At 50.8% G+C, this 24,298-nt stretch overlaps 1 protein-coding gene across 3 annotated transcripts in view; it reads right to left on the reverse strand.

Annotated features, from left to right (window-relative positions):
- Window positions 1-24,298, reverse strand: part of LOC146184976 (uncharacterized) — a 591,446-nt gene that overhangs the window by 527,363 nt on the left and 39,785 nt on the right. Inside the window, exon 2 of one of the 3 annotated variants that reach the window (XM_084605924.1) lies at window positions 613-700. The exons of the other annotated variants lie outside the window; for them this stretch is intronic. The gene's annotated coding sequence lies outside the window, so the exon portion shown is untranslated. The remainder of the gene's footprint in view (window positions 1-612; window positions 701-24,298) is intronic. 3 annotated transcript variants of the gene reach the window in all.

Below are 24,298 nucleotides of genomic sequence, written 5' to 3' on the forward strand. Positions count from 1 at the left end.
ACTATAATTTCCCGACAGTAGACGCGTTGTTATGGACACTAAAGCGGTGAATGTGTGCGCAGCGCAATATCTGTTCTTTTACGAGCCCCAGCTGCCAACGGTTAATCACTCGTTCACGAACCAGCCTCTTGCACCACTGCGACATGTCGCCACATCGTTCCACTACAGCGGTGCTGTCTTCACGTAATAATATAATGGCGAGCAATTTCGAAAGCCCGTGTTCTCCTGTACAGCATCGATCATTACCATAAACCAACACAGGCACACTCCCCGCACGAAAAGGCCGCGACGCGTACATCTAGTCGCGGGTCACTTTCGCGAGCACAGTTCCCGGCCCTTAATTGTTCCAGAAGAAGAAGAAAAAAAGAACGCCCATGCATCTAATTTAACAAACAAGTGTCATCCATGTGACCCAGTCCAGTTTACGACATCGCTCGTCGTGGACCGAGAAGCGATACCAAATATTCATCGCAACCACGCTGAAACAAAACTTGATCAGAGAAGCAAGCGAACAAAAACCACTCATTACAATACGCGGCAATACGTAATTACTGCGCAGCTGTTTTCTTTTCTCAGGGAGGTGAGAGTGGAGAGGGGGATATTTTCACTGACCTTCGCGAGGCCGGCGCTGCGCTTCAGCCGCGGCGGCTCGGAGTCTTGGCGCCGGCGTGCACGCTTGTGACTGAGCGGCTTTGATATCCTGCAACGGCACAGACGCTTTATTTTATTTTGTTTTGCGCAAAGCACTTGCGCTGCAACTACTCACTACCGCGTACCACACTTCGACACCTCAGTTGCACGAAGCGAGCTGCTGCGTGCGTTTCACAGCGATCGCCGCGTCCCCAACCGATGAGCATCGTTCGAAGCCGGACGCGAGCAATTGCTATCTCCGGCGATCAGGTTACATCCTCACCGTCGTCGTCATCGTACCAACGCGTCAGCTGTGCTGCATGAAAAGGCGCGAAACATGCAGATGCTCCAATATAGTGGAAAACAGGATATTTGAACGATTGTACGCCCACGTGTAACGGCCGCTTACTGAGCGGAATGTCACCGAACCGACAAAAATGCGATTTCGCCTTTCTTGGTCAACTCCATATCACTTATCGTTCAGTTTTACAAATGACAGAATGCCTTCAATGGCACTCCATGTAGCACACATCAGCATGCACTGCAATGTTTTATAACCTGCGCCCATATTTCTAATTGCACATAATCGACCACACGCCAGATGTGCCTAAAAAGGCGCCGCCGTTAAATGCTTCTCCGCCTCCCCCAAAAATTTATCCGCTAAAAAAGCCCATGCTAACTCCTCTTGCGCAGATATACACACAGCTGCACACTAGAGAAGCTTTCGAGCTGCGCCTCGTTTCGTCGCGCAGAGCACATACACGCGCCGCTTCGCTGCATTGCTTCGTCAGCATACACCCCCTTTTCTCCTCGCCTCCTTTTATTTTATTTTTTTCTCGCAGCCAAGAAAATGGAAAACTGTAGTGGAGCTACCAAAACATTACAGCGGGCGCACGAGTGACCGAAACAATGCGCCAGCCTAAGTTGCCATGCCGCTGACAAGAGGCGAGACGCGCGCGAACAAAGGGGCATGCGATGAACAAGAGAAAAAGATACGAAGCGAGAGCCAACGGCTTTGACGGTGAACAGGAGCAGCCGCCAGCATGCCGGTCATCGTCGCATGGCGCACAAGCCGTTCCCCTCTCCTCTTCTTCCTCGCCGGCGCGGAAAAACGTGCACGTGCACCTACAGCTTAGATCCCAACGCGGGGCGTCCTTCGTCGCGCATGCTTCTGTTTTGTTTCCAAGGGTGCACCAGACGCCTGCAGACGGCCACGAGGAACACTCGGGCCAAACGAGCCTATCGACAGGACTATCCCCCGGAATCTTTTCAGAAGCTTCGAGCGCTGAACGAACGCAGCGGGCAGCCAGATCAACGCCGTCCCCTGTCAAGTGTATCAGCGAGACGTGTTGACTCTAAGGCGAGGGCCTCCTCTGCAGCCACGAGTTGTCGTCACCGGCGCCTCTCGCGGATCCACTTCATCGCCTTCTCTAGATTCAACAAACTATCCAGAGCTCCCGCACATGTGGAGAGCAGACCGGGAAAAGTGTGTACGTGAAAGGAGAGAGAGAAGCGCGCTAAAATCGCCATCTAGCGCGAGGCGCTTAGTGACAGCTCGAAATAGTAGAGCAGTAGCAGCATACTTTATATAGACAGCAAATTAGATGCCCAGCACTGCGGAGGTCTGAATGGTGGTGGTGGTCTGGAAGGCCGACGACAGGCGAGGCCATTGTGACACTGCCCGTAGCATCGCCTCAAAGTGCGTTTTTAGACAGACACCTAGTCTTTACTTGTCGGTGGGCTGACTCAGGTGACCATTGGCGAAAATCGGGAGCGAGCTATCACCGAAGTAAAGCGTCCTTCGGTAAATGCACAAGTGCCAACTCAGCGCACCCATCGAGCTAGTGCAGCCAGTAAGGCTCCGCCTGCAGTGCACCATCTGGAAGCAGCCATGCCGTTTACCGTCGGTGCTGCAAGAGCCTTCAGCCTTTTTCACAAGGCCGCTCTGCGCATGCGCGCCTCTCACCTGGTTGAAAACAAACCACAAACCCCAGCTGCACGTGAGCAGTTCTTGGCCTCCGCGGAGCTGATCTCGGAGGCCATGTGTAATTAATATTCGTGACAGGCGTATGCGATAGAAGCCGGTAGCTGGCAAGAACACACACCGTATAATTTCGCTGGAGGCTGCATTTCCGAAGGTCGTTTTCAACCATTCCCAGAGGGCGCCAGATCGTGCGAAAAAGGCGGAATCCTAGATAGCTGAAACCGCATGCTGTACTCCACCGCAAGAACGCATGTGTAACGCGCCGCGTTGTTGCCACGAATATGTATACAGCGTGTAGTGTTCACGTTTCGTGTCATCTCCAAGGGCCACAGCCAAGTGACGAACGTAATTTGATGTGAAACCCTGTTCACCGGTCATGTTTCCCCTGAGGCCGAATGTTCAAGGTCGTCCCGAAGGCTTGGCAGGACCGTGTAAATGTTCGCCGCTTCTCGGCTCTCGCACCTTGCGAAGGCAATCCAGCTGCCGCTTCACCGCGGCAGCATTTACCTGGCATTCGTCACTAAATTGTAAATTGGTTTATAGGGAAGCAAAGGCACAATGTATATCACAGTTGTCAACGGACACGTGAACCGCGGCGTAAGGAAGGGGAGGAAGGCTGGCTTGTGTGGCACCGAGCGAAATTGCCAAGCGAACCAATTTTCTCTCCCTCCGACTCATTTTCCTCCTTTTATCGACATGGACAACTTCATTTTATCGCGGTTTTTATAGCCACTATCCTGCGTTTGTGACCTTTCTTCTTTCTGCATAGTGTTTTTCGGTTATAAACGCGTCGCTCCTCAACGTTCAGCGCAGGCCATCAATTTTTTAAAATCAAAATACCCGATGCTTTCTTCAGAGGTCAATTGTGCTTTGCCGACCTTCACTGCTTCTTATATGACCGTCCGTGACAGCGGGTGCTTTTCTTTTTCTCGTCGTTTCCGTCAGATATGTTACTTCGACCACTAAGCACGGCCTTTCTAGTTGGACTCCACATGTTATGAAGAACGCGTACTATGGCCGAGAGAGATTGATTGATTGATTGATTAAAACTTTAATTTCCACCGATTTAAGAGGTCCCCTACTCCCCGCTCCTGGCACGCAGGCCTGAGGAACGGGGGCTGGAACCTCCGCGACTAAGGACTGGCGAATATACATGGTTATTCGCGGCCTCAGCCGCCAGGCGGACGGCTTTCTGCTGGTCAGCGGGGACGTCGCTTCGCAGCAGGGTTACCCAGGCTTCTCTACTTTTAATGTTGTCCCTAGCGCCCGGAGACTTAGGGCATTCCCAAATTATATGGTCGAGGGTCCCCCTCGCTTCGCAGGCTTTACATTTATCATTTTTTCTCTCCTCTATCTGGGTGTGAAACAACCAGACAGGGTTCGGGAAATTTCCGGCTTGTAATCGCCGCCAGGCTATGGCCTCTTTATTATTTAAGCTAGGATCCGGTGGCGGCATCATACGTCTTCCTAATCTATAATTTTCGATTATTAAAAGGTTTATGACGTGGCACGTGTCATGCATCGAGCGCGCCAACCCGCGACTCACCAGCCCCCTGCCAGATGGTTGCACATCTCAGAGATCTCTATAACCAAACTGATTGAACTCCGGATGTTGCGTGGGAAGACGCGCCAGCCTAACAAATTGGCCATAACAAAAATGGTGGCGAAAAGCGCTGGCCGGCAGCGCAGCTCCGGGGACGTCATTGAGCCAATGAGCCAAAGCAGGCGTCAGCGTGTTCTCCCGTGCAAAGAGCAGCGGTCGCGCGAATACTAGGGTGTCGGTGGCATAAAAGGCCCATTTGACAGGGGCGTGTGCGGTAAGAGACGCGACGCGGTTCTCTCTCCGAGACGCTGGTGTGTTGGCACACAGCCGAAGCGGCGAGCAAAGGGACGCAGCTGAACAAGAGCACGGTGCATCTGTCAACTAACCAGCAACCTTGAAGAGCCGCTCACCCGCCAACACTAAAAATAAAGTCGCCCAAGCACCGAAGCTCGTTTTCTTCGCTGGCGTCAGCACACAGAGTGCACATGCGCAACTCAGCTCACGCCAAGGTGTGCAGGGCGCTTGAGAGGGAATGAAATAACCATGACACAAAACGCCAAAGAAAATCTGCCAACATCTCTTTAAGAACTCGACCTGCAAAGCAATTAGTGGCGATGGAAGGCGTTTCTTCGGTCTCTTCGTTTACACGTCGTCAGCTATGCATGTTTTCCCCCGAGCCTTTTTAAGAAGCGCTGTCTTATTCTCAAATCTCCACAATTTGGAACAGACTCCATACCAGCGCAGTAAATAACGGTAAACCAAGTGTTTTGTGTCACGAGAAAGTCGCAGTCGCTGATATCTTTTTATTATTGCGAAAGCAATACAGGTCTAACCGCTCGTCGCTGTGTGCCGTGGTCCCTCATGACGTTTAAATTCACGTTACGACACGGACATTAGCTGCCAACTCGGTTCGCTTCTTTCATACAGGAGGGTGATATCAGAATCAGCCTGCCAGAACCGTTTGCATTCTCGCTCCCGACACACAGGTACGCGGGGGAATAATGTAGCCGGCAAAAGAAGCTTCCGCCGCCTTTGCTTTCGCAATTCGACTAGGGTTAACCATGCTAAACCACAACTAATTTTTTTTATGATCAGTTTTCCAGTGCGTGGGGTTTCGTTTGTTTGTTTGTTTGTTTGTTTGTTTGTTTGTTTGTTTGTTTGTTTGTTTGTTTGTTTGTTTGTTTGTTTTCAGGCGCTAGCTGATTCGCATCTGGATATGCTAATCTCAGTCTCGACGCAAGTCCCAGCACAGCCAGAGGCTATCTTACCGGAGCGCCACGCTCGATCGGGACTATCAGCATGCAGGAAGCAACTATAGCTGGTACAGAAAGTAGGAATAGCAGTGATCCGGGTGGGCCTCTCTTCAGTGACGCGTCCTCCGCTTTCACAGAGGACGTGCTTGATGGCGGTCATTTCACTTCCAGCGCTTGCATGCACAACAAGCACAGAAGGCGGTGTGTGTCGCTGTTCAGCTTTGGCTTTCGAGGCAACAGCTGTGTCATTCTTTTCCACAGACTTAACTCCGACAGGCTGCACTTGAAGCTGTCCGGACCACGAGATCATCCGCTGTAGCTGCCAGAAAGAGAAGTCTCGTTCCTGCAGCCTCCAAATCCATATCCAAGCTCATACCAGAAGCCTAAGAGATTCATGTAGAACAAGATGGTGCCTTCCAGCGGAACAACGGCTGTTGGGCCACACCAGTGCCGGCACGGCATCCCACTCAGGGACCGGGCGCTCGCCGGCGCAGTCGCTTCCACGCCCCAACGCCGTCTGTCATTTGCTGCGACGCGTCCTTCGCACGTCGTCGACGGCGCGCTGTGCGCGCGGACGGATCCTACGGCGCCCCGTGGTGAGACGAGTACGCGTCCGGTCGCACGCACGCAGGCTCGCCGCAGGGTGCCTCTTGGTTGCGCCACGCGTCACTAGTTTCGTGCGGCAAGGCGCGGAACTGAACGAATCCGGAGAAAAGGCACTGTGGGCTAACCGTGGAATTCGCGCAACTTTCCGGACATTTAGGGCACTGTTATTGACCGGAGATTATATCAACCAGCATGCACGCATGCGCCATGCTTCAAGCGATGCACAGGCAAGGACCGTGCGCAGACAGTGTCCGGATTGCGACCGTTCACGTTTAGGCTTCGCGGAGGACCGCTGCGCTTACGTTTTGCTGCGTTTCCAGGCAAAATCGAGCACTGCTCTTCAAGAAACAAGTCTTCATATGAAACCTACACAACGCAGGTAATAGCGTATGCAGTGCAGAACAGGTATTCAAGCAGATTTCAGGATGTTATGGACGATGCGGAAAGTCTCGAAAGTTAAAGATCCCGCCGAACAGAGCCCGGGTGCCTACGCGACCTTCCACTTCGCTGCACCTAGACGGCGGCACGCGAAGACGCGCCGGCGATGACGACCAACGCCCATCAGCGCGCCGGTCGGGCGACCCCCAACGAAGACGATTTGTCGGCACGACCGGGGAGGCCAATTACAAAACGCGCATTCAAGGTGTTCCGCGCAGCGGACGCAGATAAGGGCACCGATGACGCAACGTGACCGAAATGGCGAGCACGCGATGAGCCGAGTCGCGTGTCGGCGGTCTGCGCCGAGGTCGCCGGAAGACAAATGCATGAAGGAGGCTAACATGCGATGCGATAAACGCGCCTCGAAGAGCGGCGGATCACGCTGGCGCTCGAGTCAGTATGCCCAAAAAAAGGTAAGCATATGGGGAAAGCGATTATCCTCGTCGTCACTATGGTAACTCGGTTGAGAACGTTCTTCGCAAATGTGCAAAGCATTTTATTAAGAATATGCCGGGCGAAGGCAATCAGCAGAGGGTCGTCGCCTTCTGAAACGCCCCGGACAGTTCTCTCGACCTGTGCCCACAGAGTGGCAAAGTCATCTGACATGCCGGTGCAGCAGGAAAAATCAGTCTCGAAAATGCGATAATCGAAGCAACTTTTCGTCACTTCGGCCATCATTTAATACGATAGCGCAATACAGCGGGCCGCATTCTGAGGAATGATGCACGAAGAGCTGCCACCATCCTTGGTCCACTCAAAATCATACGTGGCCCCGCTCCCAACCCGAAACGCCGTCGCCACTTTTCATCGTTATAGCTCGTACATCTCGCAGAAGCAGGGAGGCACGCTGAACAAGGGGATGGGAACTGAGTGTGGCGAATGGAAGAGGCCGTCGATGAATGCACAAAGGGCGCGGCACCATTTATCATCGACAGCGTCACTCCCTCTTTTCTACACGACACGGAGGAGGAAACGAGAGTGCGCTTGCGTTGCAACGCGGCTGTGAGCTGCATCGGCGACTGAGTGCTCAGTCTGCACCGCGCAGTGTCCGAAAAAAAGGAGTCCGGCTAAACAGCTAAGCAGCCAGCGGGACTGGTCGGCTATAGCCAATCGTGCGTTTACCAAGACGGATGCATTCGCGGCTGCTTCCACTACAACGGTCGTTCGATCCGCGGACTCGAGCAATTACGCAAGGAACAGGTTCGCCTGAGGAAAAAAAGAGCAAACATGTGCAGAGGAAGCGGAGTTTTTCCTGTCTATTAAAATCATACCATTTATATGCCTGGTCGTGAAGAAGCAAAGAGCACGACGTGCGGCTGCTTTCATGTCAATCCTATTCATCGATACACCCGTCTAGTCTAAGCAACAAAATTCGCGCAGGCCCTGTTATCGGCATGGATTAGATACAGACACTTCAGGCGCAACGAAATCCATGCAAAAAAAAAGGAAGTCGCGACCCGGCATCCTGTGAGTCAAAACTTCCGCGGAAGACCGCGACCCGCCCAAAGTCATTCGCCGCCCAGCAATACGAACGTATACATTTAGCAGAGCCTTGATAGGACACAGCGAAGAAGCAGAAGCCTGAATTCACCCCAAATGCGCGCACTAGCAGATGCAGTGTCACGTGGAGTCGCTGCTCCTGAGCATCCGGCATCCATGAGTGTGATGTACGGCTAGACTTACCCAAACATACTGAATGTCTCTAATTATGCAACGCGCCTGAGGCCGACAGTAAATGCGCGAATCTTTTCAAATAAAACATCTCCTTGAAGATGCAAGGTGTTTTTGTAAAAGCACGCACCTGAAGACATTACGTCATCGGACAAATTGCGCGTAATTCTGATGTCGTCGCCACCCAGGGCACAGTAATTGCAGAAGAAAGACCTCTCTCCAATGAGTCCGGCCGGCGCCCATCGTATGTACCATCGCAGCGATTTAGCCCTGTATCCTCTCTCCTACAGGTCGCAAACACAGCCATAGCGCTCGGCCCAGCATGACAACAAAGGCATCGTCACATGAGAGCAACAAGTCTGCTCGCATTATGGTGTCATTACCATGACAATGTGGCGCTGGGCGCTAGATGGATGCGGAAGTGCCCTTGTCTTTGTATGGTGCATTTTGGCTCTTATGCTCTTATGCGAACAGCGAAGGGCATATTTTCACGCTGAGCCCGTGCAGGACGCGTCCATTTTTTTTCACTTGCGGCGGTCTAGCAATGACACACTACTGGAGTGCCGGACAACACGCGAACACCCTTTAGCAGTGCCCAGGGGTGCAGGAGGCTCAAGCATTTTGGAGTACTCAGGGAGCAATCGCATGTATGTCTTGGAGCATGTTCCCAGGCTTGAACGCTTTTAATAACGGCAATTTTCGCTTCCTCACTTGACTTGCCTTTACACTTTATAACAAAACACCATGGGATGCTTGCTTCTACACTTGATAACTGAAGATAATTGAACTAAAATATCTTCACTGTTTAATTGTTCTGTAAGATTCAAAGTTGGAGTTTAACACTTTAATGCGCTCAAACATTGCCACTAGTTAAAAGTTCTCATCAATGAAGAGCATATTTCTGCTTTCTTGTGCATATTCTTTTTGATCCTATATACGCGGTAAAATGTTTGCCAGTGATCATTAACGTCGTCTTCATCGGCTGCTCACATCATTGCTTGAGCTACGCTGGGGCTTCCTTAAAAGCGTTAACTGTTGGGTGATCGGCCTTAAAATTCATCTTGTTTAGCGCAAAAGGACAGGACACGCAGTTAGTTACAACACGCTGGAAATAAGCCCTATCATGGCTTTCCAACGCTCTTGAGAGCACATTTAGGGCGAAATGGCGCCACCCCCCCTAACAGTTCCGGTCTGCTGTACTTCTGTCTGCTGTATGGATGACAGGCGCGATGGTCAGCACCTGCTTGTTCTGACAGCAACTCGTCTATAGTTCTTTGCAGCTGGGCGTTTCCCAAAGGCGTGTAGTAGTCTGTGGTATCTACTTTGCTCTCATTTCCCTCACCAGCGGTGATTCAAAAGAAATGTGCTACTATATCAAGTGCACCGAACATTTCTTGTTGCAATCAATTCCCTCCAATTGCTTGAGGCTCGCTTTAAGTTTACTTGTGAGCAAACATTATGCTTTTCTATCGTTTATGAAAATTGTACAAGTATTATTTTATATGTATTAGGATCAGCGTTACACCTCTAGGATAGGATTACAATCAGCATTACACCTCTTCCACCGGTATGCTGCCATCGTTTTGACTACAGCAGCCCCTATACCATGTAGTATAGGCAACTCACAACAGAACATCGCTAGACTAGTGCTTCTCACAGTTGCTTAATCGAAATGCCTCAGACTGCATTTTTTGCAGACGACACCATTAATGGCCCACTGTGCGGCGAAACCGTGATCCACTAAATTTGTTGCCAAAACATTGATGCAGTCGAGTTGGAGCAGTTTTGGAGCAAGATGGAGCAGGAAAACAGTTTAGAGTAGAATGGAGCAGCACTTCCACCCCTGAGTGCCTGGTGGGCCACGCCAAGGTGGTGGCCGCCACTTTTGGGGCTTCAACCTGGGGGCTCGGTACCGTGGGCTAAGCCCCTACCCGTCAGCCTGCAATATAAAGTTCACGTCTACTATATCTATGCATCCCCTTGTTGTTCAGCAACAGGTATAGCCAATGATAAGTGCATTTAGCGAGCAATAAAAATACTTGTTTAGCTAAGAAACAGAGACAAAAACGAACAGCAGAATGCGTAGAAATACGTTGTTACGGTTGCAAAAACCTTTCTCTTTTTCTTTTTTATTCAAAGTTAGTCACAGCATGACGCAACTAAAAAAAAAACGTGGCATAGTACCAATCGGTATCTGTTCAATTCGTGGATGTCTCTCTTTCTCTCTCCACAAAACCAAAAAAGTGAGGTCTTACGTCGGGAGAGATTTTAGCTCATCTGCGACGAACTCCACAGAAGCTATGCCTGCAAGCATAGCTGCAGCCGGACAGGAGTGGCGCCGTGATGATGAGCGCGGTCGGACATCCCGGCGACGAAGCGGTGCGAGAGGCTGCCAACACAATTACATAACAGACTGGTTCACGCGCTGCGAGGCGAATAATCAGGGAGGAAGCCGAAGCCCATTCGCAGATATCATAAGGCAGGTCGATGCGTGCTACAGGTCAAATACGTTGAGACCCACGGAGGGTCAAGGAGGGAGGAGCCAAACCAGAGGGCGCCGCAGCGCTTGTGAAAGTAGAGAAATATAGCCCCTACTTTTAAGGCATACATGATTACGTTAGCCACCTGCGTTAGAGGCAGACACGAAACGAAAATCGAAAATGGGAAAGGGAGGGCCAGCGCCACTAACAGTACAGCGCTCGCTTTCGCAAGCACTTGTCCTTTAAAAAACAAATAGAGCAAAGAGGAGAAAGATCAGAGAAGCACTGATCAAGACTAACAGAGGAACGGGGACGGCATCTACCAGCAGCCGCCACTGCAGTGCCAGAGGCTCGTGGAGCCAGGGGCGGGTTCGTCGAGAAATACACGCTTCAAAACTGGCCGCGGTCGTACCCCTCGGATCACTAAACCGAACGAGGAAAAGTAAAAATGAAATGGCCAGAAAGAAAAAGGATGGTCGAGAACAGATTACAAAGAATAAGAATGGGAATAAACTCCTGCCACGTGCCCAGATCGAGCACAAAAAGACCATTAGGCTATCGGCCGCGGCCATCTCATCTCGTGCCAGCGACCTCACGGCGCTGCTCCACGCACCGAGAGCTCTTTGTTCCGTTTTCGTCGGGTCACGCTGCACAGCAGTGCACTAAGCCCGTTATACCTAGTGGCACGGGCATATTATTATTATTTTGGGTAGCCTCACCATAATATACGCAAAGCAGTGCACGAACCTCGGTCCTTAGGCTATACGCACAGACCCAGCTTGGCAGCGAAACTCCTTTGATGTCATGGGTTCCTCGCTCAGCGAATGAAAGAGCAGGACACGCATGCTCAATTTCCTGGAAAGATGTCATGCTCACTTCCTTTTTTCCATGACTGTATGATGGACGAATGTTTTTCTAACATGCACCGAAATCGACCTAACGCGAGAAGTCTACAGAGAGGGAGGAGGAGGGAGAGAGAGAAATAACTGTTGTTCGCACCCGTCAAAAATGAAGAGGAAGAAGGCCTATACTTTCATTCATTCCCCTAGAACCATTGGCCGGATTCCGGAATCCCTTGGGAGTTGGGACTCGGCGGCGGTCAGGGCGAGACCGATGACTACTGCTTCGTGGTAAATTAATTATAAGGTATCTCAGGGTTCTACATTTCTATTCGGGTCATTATAGGAAGGGCAGGTATATGATTAAATGATTCTGTATGCCACTGACAGTACGGTTGAGGGTTTCGAAACATCCCGGTTTGCAATTTCCTCCACATAATTTTCTCTTTTCTGCTGAGCTGTTTATCCACTGCTGGATAGGTCTTGCGACCAAGCTTGTAATGAGGATCACCCGAAGGGAGGGATTCCTCGCATGTTGAGGTGCGTCAGCGGCGATCGAGCGGAAAGCGAACCCTAGAACGATCGCGTGCGCCTTCTCGTTCCCCCACAGGCCCTGATGAGCCACGGACCAGATCAGTGCGATTTGCTCTGATGGCACTTGCCTTTCAGAATTTTTGCGGCTGCAGCAGATTCTTCCCGCATCATAATTCATCATAATCATAATATAGTCACCATCACTAGTACCGTTTTGTGCTGTTAAGCCGGAGTCACACTGCGGAAACACAACAGCGACATCAACCGAACAAGTTCGCCAAACAAGCCGCCAACATGTTTCCGAACCAACTTGTTGCCCAACAGCATGTCACACCGCAAAAACAGCCGGGAAGCCGAACAGGTTGCTGCAGTGTTGCCTCGGTGTGACAATGTTCAACCGAACAAGTTTGCCGAACAAGCCGCCAACAAGTTTCCGAACCAACTTGTTCCCCAACAGTATGTCACACCGCACGAACAGCCGGGAAGCTGAACAGGTTGCTGCAGTGTTACCTCGGTGTGACAGTGTTCGGCAACCAAAACAAGCAGGAAACAGTGTCTGTCAACGCTGTTTGGCCTGTTCGCCGGCCGGGCGAATTTCCGGGCGACAACACCGCAACCAAAGCACTCATATCTGAGCTGATTGACTCATTCCTGCGCATTTCCTACTTGCAGATACTTTTTTTTTTTATTGCAGAAAGTTTCCTTGTAGACCATTTTCCACTTGTGGCTGTTGTGGCGTCTTGCAGGCAGCGCATGCAGACGAGCGCTGACGACGGTCGCTCCTCCCGTTGTCGAGCGAGATTGCTGCGGTTGCACACCGGCGTTTCGTAGGGATTCTATGTACGTCCATGCTGTGATGTAAACAATTGTTGAGTACACCTAACTATAACCAAAACTCTGCTTAATTGCAGCTTTCATTCACTAAAACTTGTAGAGGCTGTCGCAGACGGTGCACCGATGGTCCGCGTTGTCCGTCGCCGCTGCCGATACCGCGGAGTGGTGCAGCATATGTACCGCGGCTTGGTTTGATGCAGTGCATGTTCGTATCAGAAAAAAAGCTGCTATCGGAAGGACTGCCTGCTATACTTGTGCAACAGCAGCATGCCTGCACAAAGTGTGAAGCAGCTTTCGGCAACAGCGCCTCCCGGAGGTGCGCCAGGCGATGATATGCGCTGCTGCCTGCCTGCCGTACTCGTCGCTGGGCCTAGTCTGTTTTGGCGGACGGCATGGAGAAAGAAAAAAAAAAATAGGAGGGAGCGCCGCGGGCTGGTGGTGAATGAAGCCTAGTCATAAAAAATATAATAGAAAGCACCATGGGAATTTCGCCGTCAATTGACATGGCAAGCGGTAGACGGTAGCTGGTGTCGGTTGCGGTTGCACGTACGCCCCGCTCTGGAGGAATGCCTTCGCTACGCGACGCCTGCTCTAGAAATCCGAGGCGCGCGCTGAGCGCAGACGATGGATGGAACTTTGGACCATTAGACGGGCCGATGGCCTAGGAGCTGCCGCTGCCACAGTACACACGTGTGTTTCGCGACGTGTGGTTGGGTCCCCTCGGGCCTCACTGCGCCATACGAAATGCTTGCGGGGCTCGGCGCACGAAGAGCAAAAACAACCGCTTCGTCCAGTCGTCCCTCGTGTTCTTGTGGTTCGCCTTTGTGCGCTGAGTCTCGCAAGCCTGGAATCAAACCAACTAGTCCAACAACAAAAGCTGCCATATGAAATTCTCCGTGCCGGAATGCTAGAGCTACACGGATATACCGCCCGGGACTGTCGCTCCAACGGTGAGTGTCCTGTTATGCGCACTCCTCGAGAAACGAGACGTTTGCTTGTCAGGGTATGTGCACGTATGGTACAGCCTCTTTCGCTATTCAATTTTCCCAGCCCCGCGTATAGCGCATGAATTTGGGCGAAATAGTAGCGGAATGGGCGGCTCCTGACATCGGCGCCTCAATGAGCAGCAAGTTTTCGCGGTGTGACACGGTGTCGCCCAACTGTCGGAGAACAAGTTCGCGGCAGCTGTTGGCGGACGACAACGACATGTTTCCGAATAGTTCGTGTTGACGCGATGTGACAGGGCCGCCAACACTACGCGAACACGCTGTTGATGGACAGAGTTGACCAACTGTTTCCGCAGTGTGACTCCGCCTTTATTGTTATACAGCAATGGCAACTTCTTCTCCCTCAGTTCCACTTGTGGTTTTAACGGTGAAGCACGAGACCAGCTCTTCACTCTCACGAACCATAACCGCTGTGTGTGCTGCCTTACTATTCGGCATGTAGAGCACATCGGGTTTACCTTGAAATCTAACCTGCAGGGCCACAGCCTTATCTTGCCGTTTGCCTCCGCGAAATGCCGGACGACTATGTTCTTCGGCAGCGGTGGAATTTTGAGTCTATATCCCTAGTTTCTCTATAGGTACGTTACCTATCCGCTTTGAACACCACGAGTGTTCGAACCCCAGGCGCTTCATTATTTTTCTTACAGTTATACTTCTTAAAAGTCCTTGTGACTGCGACATCATGGCGGCTTCTATGAGCGCATTCGGAGTGTTGTTACCGTCGAAATGTTCAGAGGAAAACCAAGTGCGGTCTTGATCGTTTTTCTGATTACGATATCAACTTTGTCCTTCTCTGCTCTGCCCAGTTTAAGACGGGGAAATGTATAGTCGCAGCTTATGACAAAGGCCTGAACCGCATTCATCTCTGCATATACTTATTGAACATGGGCTTGAGTAGCCGGCACGTCTGATTGGTACACGCTTCAAGTCTCATGACTGATTAAGCGTTTTTGCCATTTGCTTGTATGCGCAGCCTAATGCTGCATACGGGCGGAATGACACGGCCATTCACTCGTGAATGGCCGTGTCATACCGCCCGTATGCAGCATGTTCCTTTTCCTTCTTTGACATGATAGAAAAAGAGCCTCCGACTTTTCTGCCGAGCATTTTAACCTAATCGGCTCAAGATATCGAGAGGCAAATCTAAAGTGAATTTTTTTTTTTTTTTCCGGGCAAAACTTGGAGAAGAGGGTGGAGAGGGGAGAAGGCCACCTTCGAAGCGACAAGTTCTCATCCCCGAAGAACGAACGAAGCTGCACACATGCTACGATAAAGAAAACAGCAAAGAAATGAAAAAAAAAAAAAAAAAACACTGAACCGATATTGAGAACGTGGAAGCGGCGCCGCCATTGTCACTCCCATCTTCCGCAGCTTTGTCTCTCGTATTTGAAATGCGCCGAGAAGATACAGAAAAATACAAGACCCCAACATTAAAGGTAACGCCTGATTTTACTATTCGCGCCGTCATCTCGGAAGCTGTAAATAAATAAAAAAAAACAACACTAAGCAAGACGAGCCAAGTTCATTCATTGAGACCAAAGCACACCGCTGAACTATTTCACAAACACAGCTTCCCGAAAGATCTTGCGCTGTGGACCATGGAACAAATAATAGCGTGCAGCTGCTTCCACCGCACATTCACACACATACATGCCGCGCACAGTCATAAGGAGCAGGTCAGACTTTTGTGCCTCCAGACTACAAACGCGATCTTCATGAAATGCAGCTCGAAGAAAATGAATGGCCGACAGCGCAAACAACGCACCGTCCGCAATCGTAGACGCAAAGGCGACGTATAGCTACGAGCGAACCCCGACAAGCCTGTGGGTCCCGTAAAAGCCCGCGAGGGGAAAAAAGCGCTCAAATGCCTTTAATGCGACACAGGAAGGGCGGGTCCCGAACACGGCGACACACAATCATCGGCGTGCACGAACCACCACAAGCAGTACGGACGCGGCTCAGGCTATGAAAGGGCACGGTTCCGCTATTTCTTGTTTACGCGGACTGATAGAACAAAGCGCACACCCAGCTCATTACCGGCCTATTATTGCGTGCATGCCCCGAAGACGCCCGCACAAGGAGACGCGTACACAGTGCGCCCACCAAGCAAAGAAAAACAAACAATATAGATGCTCAGAATTCATAATACCCAGCAGCGAGGAGGAATAGGGAGGTGCCATTGAGCAGCTTTTCTTTCGTGCAGAGACGGCGTATAACGAAGCCCAAGACGGCGCATATAGCCATAACTGCTAAAAGAGAACACACAAATGAACAGAAGGCTACACCGTGAACGAGGGGGAAATATATCACAATCTGTGCCCTGGGAAACACGACAGCCATTCTATAGACGAGGCAGCTGAAGGACACGTAGGGGGAGAGAGAAAGCAGGGGAGAACGCTGAGAAAGAAAAATGTCAAAAAAGATAAAGAAAAGAACTGAGCAGGGGTTAACGACCTCTAGTGCTCGTAAATTGTTCACAGCGCGGCGACGTGCGCTCTGATATACACATAAGCACGGTGTTAGCCTCGGACACATTTTTGTTTCCTCCTTTTCTTTTATCCCAAATAAGCAGATCTGAAGTCACCAGGAAAAAAAAAAAAAGGGGGGGGGGGGGGGGGGGGCTATCTGCAACAACTTTCATTCAAAGGAAAATGACAGCCGGCGCTATGCATGCATAAAATGAAACAGCGGTCAGTTCTTCAATACCAAGCTCAGTGCAGAATGTAATCACACATTCAGCATGGGCCCCGCCGGAGTGGCGCAGTGGTTACCGTACTCGACTACTGTTCCCAAGGATGCGGGATCGAATCCCGGCCTCGGTGGCCGTTTTTCGATGGAGGCGAAAAGCAAGGCGTCCGTGTGCTGAGCGGTGTCAGTGCACATTAAAGAACGCCAGGTGGTCGAAATTTCCAGAGTCCTCCACTACGGCGTCTCTCATAGCCTGAGTCGCTTTGGGACGTTAAACCAAACCGAACCAAACCATTAAACATGGAATAACACCAGCCCTGATTTATGAACTGAAGCTAGAGGTTTTGAACCTCAAAATGACACAAAAATTATATTTTACCACACACGCACACACGTGCGCGCACGCACTCATACACAGTAAGCACACTTTATCAGTGCGACGTCAGAGCACCTTATTCCGTATGATATCTGGCACGTTCATTCCTATGTGGACAAAAGGAATGATTATTCACATCTTTGTCCCCAAATAGGAATGAATGTACCAGCTAGCAAACGAGATAACGTGTTTTGCTGTATCAGAGTATTAAATCTGTGTTCTTCGAATAAACTTTCAGTTGATAATAGCGCCTGTCCTTGTCATAATCCAAGAAATGGTTTCACATTAAAAGATGACAGTGTGTGATGTGGGATCTTTAAAGACCACAGGAGGTCGAGGTTATTTTGGAGTCCTCGACCATCGCACTTCCTTCTTTCACCCACACTTTCCACCCTCCCCTCACTGAGCGGTTCAGATGCCTAAGTAAAAGTGATACAGATATTGAGTCTTTCCTTTCCTCGAACTCCGAAGTTTCGAAGCACGACCAAAACTCGCCAGTCAAAACAAATGAACCGAAACAAATCACTGCGCTGGGATTTGCGAATTCGCTGACACAATTTTGCATCGTGAGAACAGCCAAGAAAACCATGGGTCGCCTAGTTGTCGCTACTTGCAAAGGCACGCAGGATATGATAGAAGTTCCGGTCACCTTTCCCACTCGCAACTCCCGACCGAAGAGAAATGTACTGTTTAGACCATTCGCATTTGTTGACTATCAGTGCTGCCTCCGGCCACGAGAAAGCCTTCATGTCGAGCCGACACTCAGCCGGCTCGGAGGTCTGTGGCAGCGTAAAGATGTGTTGGCGCCTCGGACTGAGAACCCGTATCCCAAACCATGTAACTAACTCCATTTGTGGAAAAAAAAAAAAGTATCCCATCAGCACCACGCCGACTGCGCGAAATATATATATATATATATATATATATATATATATATATATATATATATATATATATAAATATATATATATATATATATATATATATATATATATATATCATAAAAGAAATATTCCCCTCCTCTAAGATTAAAGGAAAAGGCCTCGTACAGCATCGGAGAGAGGAAAGGAAGCACCGGCGACAGCGATCGAGAGCGTGGCGGCAATATATATATATATATATATATATATACCGGGTGTCCCAGCTAACTTGAACCAAGGGGTACAAAATAATATATTTGAGGTAGGTCAATGAAACCAATTGCATTCAAATGCCAGCCTCCTTGGGCATTACAGGCAATTTTTTGTTTTGCAATTACTTAATTATCTAATTATGTTAATTTCTCTAATTTTCTAAATATCGACTTTAGACCAAACATGTGAATTGGAAAGTTGTAGAGCACCTTCAGAAACTCCCATTCGATTAACTTCGATAAAGAAAGTCTCACGTGTATCTTTTTTTCCGGGCCCGGAAGAAAGCGCGCGTAATACAAATAATACCACGTGACTAGCGCATTTGTGCGCCGCGATTGTGGTGCTCTCAGTCGTGGTTTGAGTGAACGACATAAGCTGCGTCTGTGACCCGATGGTCCCGTTGCAGCGGCAGGCAGAAATGTTGGCGATGGTTCGAGCGAGCTCGAGCTCGCCCGTCGCCACCGCGATTTTGGCCATGCCTGCGCACCGCAGCAGCCTACATCACGACAGGCGGATGGCGATAAAAAACCGGCAAATGAAGATGCAGCGCTAATTTTAGTCGAGTCACATGATGTCATCTCGCCCCTTTACCCAAGCCTGTATGCGCAGATTCAGTGGCTGATACCTTATCGCTCATTCGTTTGTCGTGACGTTCGCTGATGGGAGAGAAGGAGGCATTGTTAGAATGTCGGTGGTGTCGGCTCGCCGTTCTCGCTGCTACTGCACCGTCACGTGGGCCGGCTGTCTGACGCGGGGCGAAAAAGCCATCGCAGGCATATCGGCCTGCCGCTTTGACGGGGCCAAGAAGACACGGCCGCAGCTGATTTCGTTCGCTCAAACCACGACTGAGAGCACCACAATCGCGGCGCACAAATGCACTAGTCACGTGGTATTATTTGTATTTCGCGGGCTTTCTTCTGAGCCCGGAAAAAACGATACAAGTGAGACTTTCTTTATCGCAGTTAATGAAATGGGGGTTTCTGAAGGTGCTCTACAACTTTCCAATTTACATGTTTCGTCTAAAGTCGATATTTAATAAATTAGATAAATTAACATAATTAGCTAATTAAGTAATTGCAAAACAAAAAATTGCCTGTAGTGCCCAAGGAGGCTGGCAGTTGAATGCAATTGGTTTCACTGACCTACCTCAAATATATTATTTTGAACCCCTTGGTTCAAGTTAGTTGGGACACCCGGTATATCTCATAAAAGAAATATTCCCCTCCTCTTAAGATTAAAGGAAAAGGCCTCGTACAGCATCGGAGAGAGGAAAGGAAGCACCGGCGACAGCGATCGAGAGAGAGCGTGGCGGCAGTGTCCCACAAGAATGCACGACCGAGCAAACTGGCGGGAAAAGCCCTTTCTCTCGGCTGCGGCTTCGCGCTTTCTGAACACGACAAGCTGTCGGGAAGCCATTCCGGTCGCGTTCCAGACTGGTTTCGGAGATTACCGCGACGATGTCTAGCCACGCAGGAGTCGCCCACTTTTACATGCTGGTGTTTCTTAATTCGTTCGTCCGACGAGCAGTATCATTGCAGCACCAAGGCGTTGTGTGAATGCTAATCGCCAGGAAAAGCCGTTCCAGACCTTTACCAGCCACTTTCTTTTTTTTTTTTTTTTCCGTAGGCTGCGGTGAAGCTGCCATCTGATAGGCAACGCCGACCGCAGGTACATATACATGCAGTAACTGAGCTCGTAAAACTAATTCCATTACCGAAGCTAGAGATTAGGGCTTGAGGCTCTGCATTGGTTTTGCAAGCTAGTGTCGCATAGCGAGCTATGCCTATGTCGCGCGCCGTTTTCCGACCCGTGCACAGCCGGGGAGCGGTCCTTTTTTTTTCTTTTGCACGGCGTCGCTGTGCTTTCCCCTTCTTCTTGGGGGGGGGGGGGGTATTCACGATGTACGCCGTTCGGAAAATGGTTAACGGCTGTGAAGGAGGCGAGCTGTTGAAAGCTGGCGTCCCAACCGGTTAACGCCTGAGGGCTTGGGGGCGACGGCTGAGAGCACGGACGGAGCTTTGTGTTTTGTGCCGTCTGCGTCCTTGCGGCCCATGTGTTTTTGGTTTACCTTTTGTGTGTTTGGGTGGCAGGCGGAGATGCGCCGCGTCTTCTAGAAATTCACGCGGTGCTCGCCAGGAAACAACCTCGCGGGCACCGGCGTCCTATTGGTTTCTCAGCTGTAAAGAAAGTCGTCTCATTGGCTCCGATAAGCGCATTTCCGCCTGGTAACAAACACTGCCTGGAGAATCCTGAAGAACGTTGACAGAGGGGTTTTGGCGGCAAGTAAGGGAGGACGGCGACCATCCGAGCTGCTGCTCGGGACCCCTGCTCGGAAGATGTCGCGTTGGCGGACTGATGTGTTGTTAATTTGAATTAGTTGTTTATTTGGTACTACTGGATTCGCTTTAATTATTGTTTGAGTTCATCTTTATTAAATTCAGTTACCTTGTGTTATCAAACGAAATCGCCTGGTCCCTTTCTTCAATGCGGCGGAGACGTCGTGCCGTCAAGAAAGTTCAACGTGCGAACACTTCGTTACAAGTGGTGGAAGGTGCGTGGTAACGACGACCCCGCTCTACCGGAGATGCGCCCCCATCTCAGGAGTGATCCGGACATGCAGGCGACAGCTGACTTCGCTACGATGACGAGCTCTCAACAGAGGATGTCCATCCCCCCTCCTGTTTTTAAGGGAACCCCTGAGGAGTCCGTGGCGGAATGGCTGACCTGCTACGAGCACGTATCATCGTTGAACGCTTGGGACGACGACACAAAGGTGAAATTTTTGTACCTTGCCCTTGATGGCGATGCGAAGAAGTGGCACACCACACAGCTGCTTACCGGTGCGCCGATTTCGTGGAGTGACTGGGCGGCGAAGCTCAAGACCTGCTTCAGCAGCCGCCACGCGACGGAAATCGCTCACCTTCGGCTGCAGAATCGAATACACCTGCCGTCGGAGACTCCGGAGCAATATTTTTATGATGTGCTGCAGCTGTGCGCCAGGGTCGACCGCAAAATGCCGGAAGAAGACAAATTGCGTCATCTGCTGCGGGGCCTGCAACCGGCGACAATGGAGAAGATGATAATATCCGATCCGTCCAGCTGCGCCGACTTCCTGCAGACACTGCAACGCCTCAGTCGGGCCGCGCTGATGGGTTTCACTTCCCGGGTGCTGCCGGCCACCGCAGCAAACACCACCTACCTGGCAACGGGACCCTGTGTTTGTAGTTCGGACATCTTGCCAACAGCTGGCAGCGCTAACAACGAGCCTCGTCCGTTGACTGTGCCGGGATCTGGGCAGCACCACCTACTTCCCACCTACACTGCTGCCTTCCATGGTCAACAACAAAGGCTCGCAGGTGAGCAAGATTTCAAGGCGATCGCCGCCTCTCTAGAATCATTATCCGGACGTCTAAAGACAATGGAAGAAGAAATTTTTCGTAGGCGCGCGCCATTGCCCCAGAGAACCTCGCGTGACGACGACGGACGGCCGCGATGCCACTACTGTAACCGAAGCGGTCACATAGCTCGGAATTGTCGCCAGCGATGGAGAGACGAGGACCGCGAACAGAGAAATGCGCGCGACGAGCAGGCTCCCAATCCGGGAAACGGGAACGGCCGGGCTTAGGTGGTCAGCCTGGCCGATCTGTGAGCGTGATGACCGAAGACCAACTCCTCACGGTCCAAGTCGAGGCAAATAATTTGAAGACCACCCTTCTCATCGACACTGGCGCCTCCGTAAACATCATTTCTTCCAGCTTCGCGGCTAAAATTGCTTCAAAAGTCGAACTAACTGAGGGCACTGCTTTTATCAAAGGAATCAGCGGAGACTTATTAGCACCTGTAGGAGAAACAGAAGTAGTGCTTCAATTCGGATCGACCAGATTCAGCGTAAGATTCATTGTCCTCAAGGACTGCCCTTATGAGTTGATAGGAGGGCTCCCATTTTGCCGGCAGGCAGACCTGCTGATTGACTTCCTCCGTAAACAACTAAAAATAGGGAGTGAAGTGTACCAGCTGCACCTCAATACTAGCGTGCAATCGCAGTCAAATGTGGTCACTGCACGAAGTAAAGACCAAGTTTCCATCGAGCCTCGTACGGAAGCCATTTTAAGGGTACACATACCGAGAGACGGAATTCAGCTTGTCGAGCCAAAGTCAACCCTTAGAAGTGGACTGCAGGTGGCGCGGACCGTCGTGAACGTGGTTGGTGGGATCGGAATCGTCCGTGTTGCAAACCCTACCTTGCTGCCGATAGTGGTACATCGCGACGCGAAGATCGGCTGGGCCACATCACTTCATGAGGCGCAACTCGGACTCGCCGTGCCACACGACCCCACTGCGACAGAGGACTTTGACGTCCAAACTGGGCCACACCTGACGCCATCTGAGAGGGATGAGCTCTTGTCCGTTATTCATAAGTTTCGTCACCTGTTTACCAGCGAGCACAATCCGATTCAGCGCACTCACGTAACGGAGCATACTATAAACACGGGCAGCTCAGCACCCATTTGTCAACATCCGTACCGCCACTCACCCTTCGAGAGGGAGGTCATTAAAGCGCAAGTGGAAGAGATGCTTCGTGACGGAGTGATCAGAGAGTCGCACAGTCCCTGGTCATCGCCCGTCGTTCTCGTGAAAAAGCCGCAGGGAGGTTGGCGTTTCTGCGTTGATTTCCGAAGGGTGAACGCGGTTACCGAGAAAGACGTGCACCCATTACCGCGAATCGATGACATTTTGGATCTGCTGCAGGGTTCTCGATATTTCACGACGCTTGACCTCACTTCAGGCTATTGGCAGGTAGGAATCCGCGAAGAGGACAAGTCGAAGACAGCATTCGCATGCGGCTCCGGTCTGTACGAGTTCAATGTCGTTCCTTTCGGTCTGTGCAATGCTCCCGCGACATTCCAGAGGATGATCAACAAAGTTTTGAGTGGTCTTCTCTGGAGGGTGTGTTTGGCCTATTTGGATGACATTGTCATTTTCTCGAAGACCATGAAAACTCACCTAGAGGACTTGGAAAAGGTGTTAAGCGCTCTTGATGAAGCCAACTTGCGTCTGAAGCCGGAAAAATGCAGCTTCGCGCAACAAGAAATCAGGTATCTCGGGCACGTGCTGACTGGAGAGAACATCAGACCAGATCCGGACAAAATAGCCGCGATCGAAAAGCTCCCAGCGCCAAAAAACAAGAAAGGAGTTCAGAGTTTCCTGGGAATCTGCAATTATTATCGGCGTTTCATCAAGGATTTCTCCCTAATCTCCCGACCTTTGACTAATTTGACAAGAAAGAATGTTTCGTTTGAGTGGGACACGGCATGCGAGGCGGCCATGCAAGCGCTCAAAGAGAAGCTGACTACGGCGCCAGTTCTGCGTCAATTCGAGCCAGGCAAGCCCATCGAAATCCATACGGATGCCTGTGACTACGGTCTTGGTGCTGTGCTGGTTCAAAAAGACGAGGGTCGGGAACATGTCATCGCCTACGCCAGCCGTCATCTCAACAAAGCGGAAGCTAATTACAGCATCACAGAAAAGGAATGTCTGGCTGTCGTTTACGCCTGTAGGCAGTTTCGACCTTATATATTCGGCAGTAACTTCACCGTGATCACAGATCAAGCCAGCCTCGCATGGCTGATGAATGTCAAGAATCCGAATGGACGCCTCATGAGATGGTCCCTGCTGTTGCAAGAGTTTGACCTGACTCTCAAACACCGCCCAGGTTTGAAGAACGCAGATGCAGACACCCTTTCTCGCCTGCCACGCGAGCCGGCACCGGTTAGTGAAGATAACTTTGCACCGCTGCTTGTGCTAGGTCGCGTGGATGTAGGCATGAAGCAGAGGGAAGACCCTTGGATGAGGGAAGTGATAGGACACCTAGAGAACCCGGATTCACCCGTTGCCAGAACACTGAAAAAGACGGCACGGTGTTTTCGAATGATCAACGGTGTGTTGCACAGGCGAGCGAAAGGTTTCGAGTCAGACTACGACGCACTGGTTGTACCAAAATGTTTGCGGTCAGAGGTGCTAAGGGGCTGCCACGATGATCTCACGGCGGGACACCTCGGGGTCAAGCGCACATGGGAGAAGATACGTAGGCGTTACTTCTGGCCTAAGATGTTCGCGCAGGTGTCAAACTACGTGCTGTCTTGCCCTGACTGCCAGACGCGCAAAGCCCCACCGGGCAAACCAATCGGGTTTCTCCAGCCTCTTCCCCCGGTGGGAATGCCTTTTAAACAGGTTGGAATGGACTTTTTGGGACCATTTACGAAGAGTCAATCCGGAAACCGC

The sequence above is a fragment of the Amblyomma maculatum genome, chromosome 6, assembly GCF_055883805.1.
Source record: "Amblyomma maculatum isolate TAMU_Amacu chromosome 6, ASM5588380v1, whole genome shotgun sequence".
NCBI classification, from domain to species: domain Eukaryota; kingdom Metazoa; phylum Arthropoda; class Arachnida; order Ixodida; family Ixodidae; genus Amblyomma; species Amblyomma maculatum.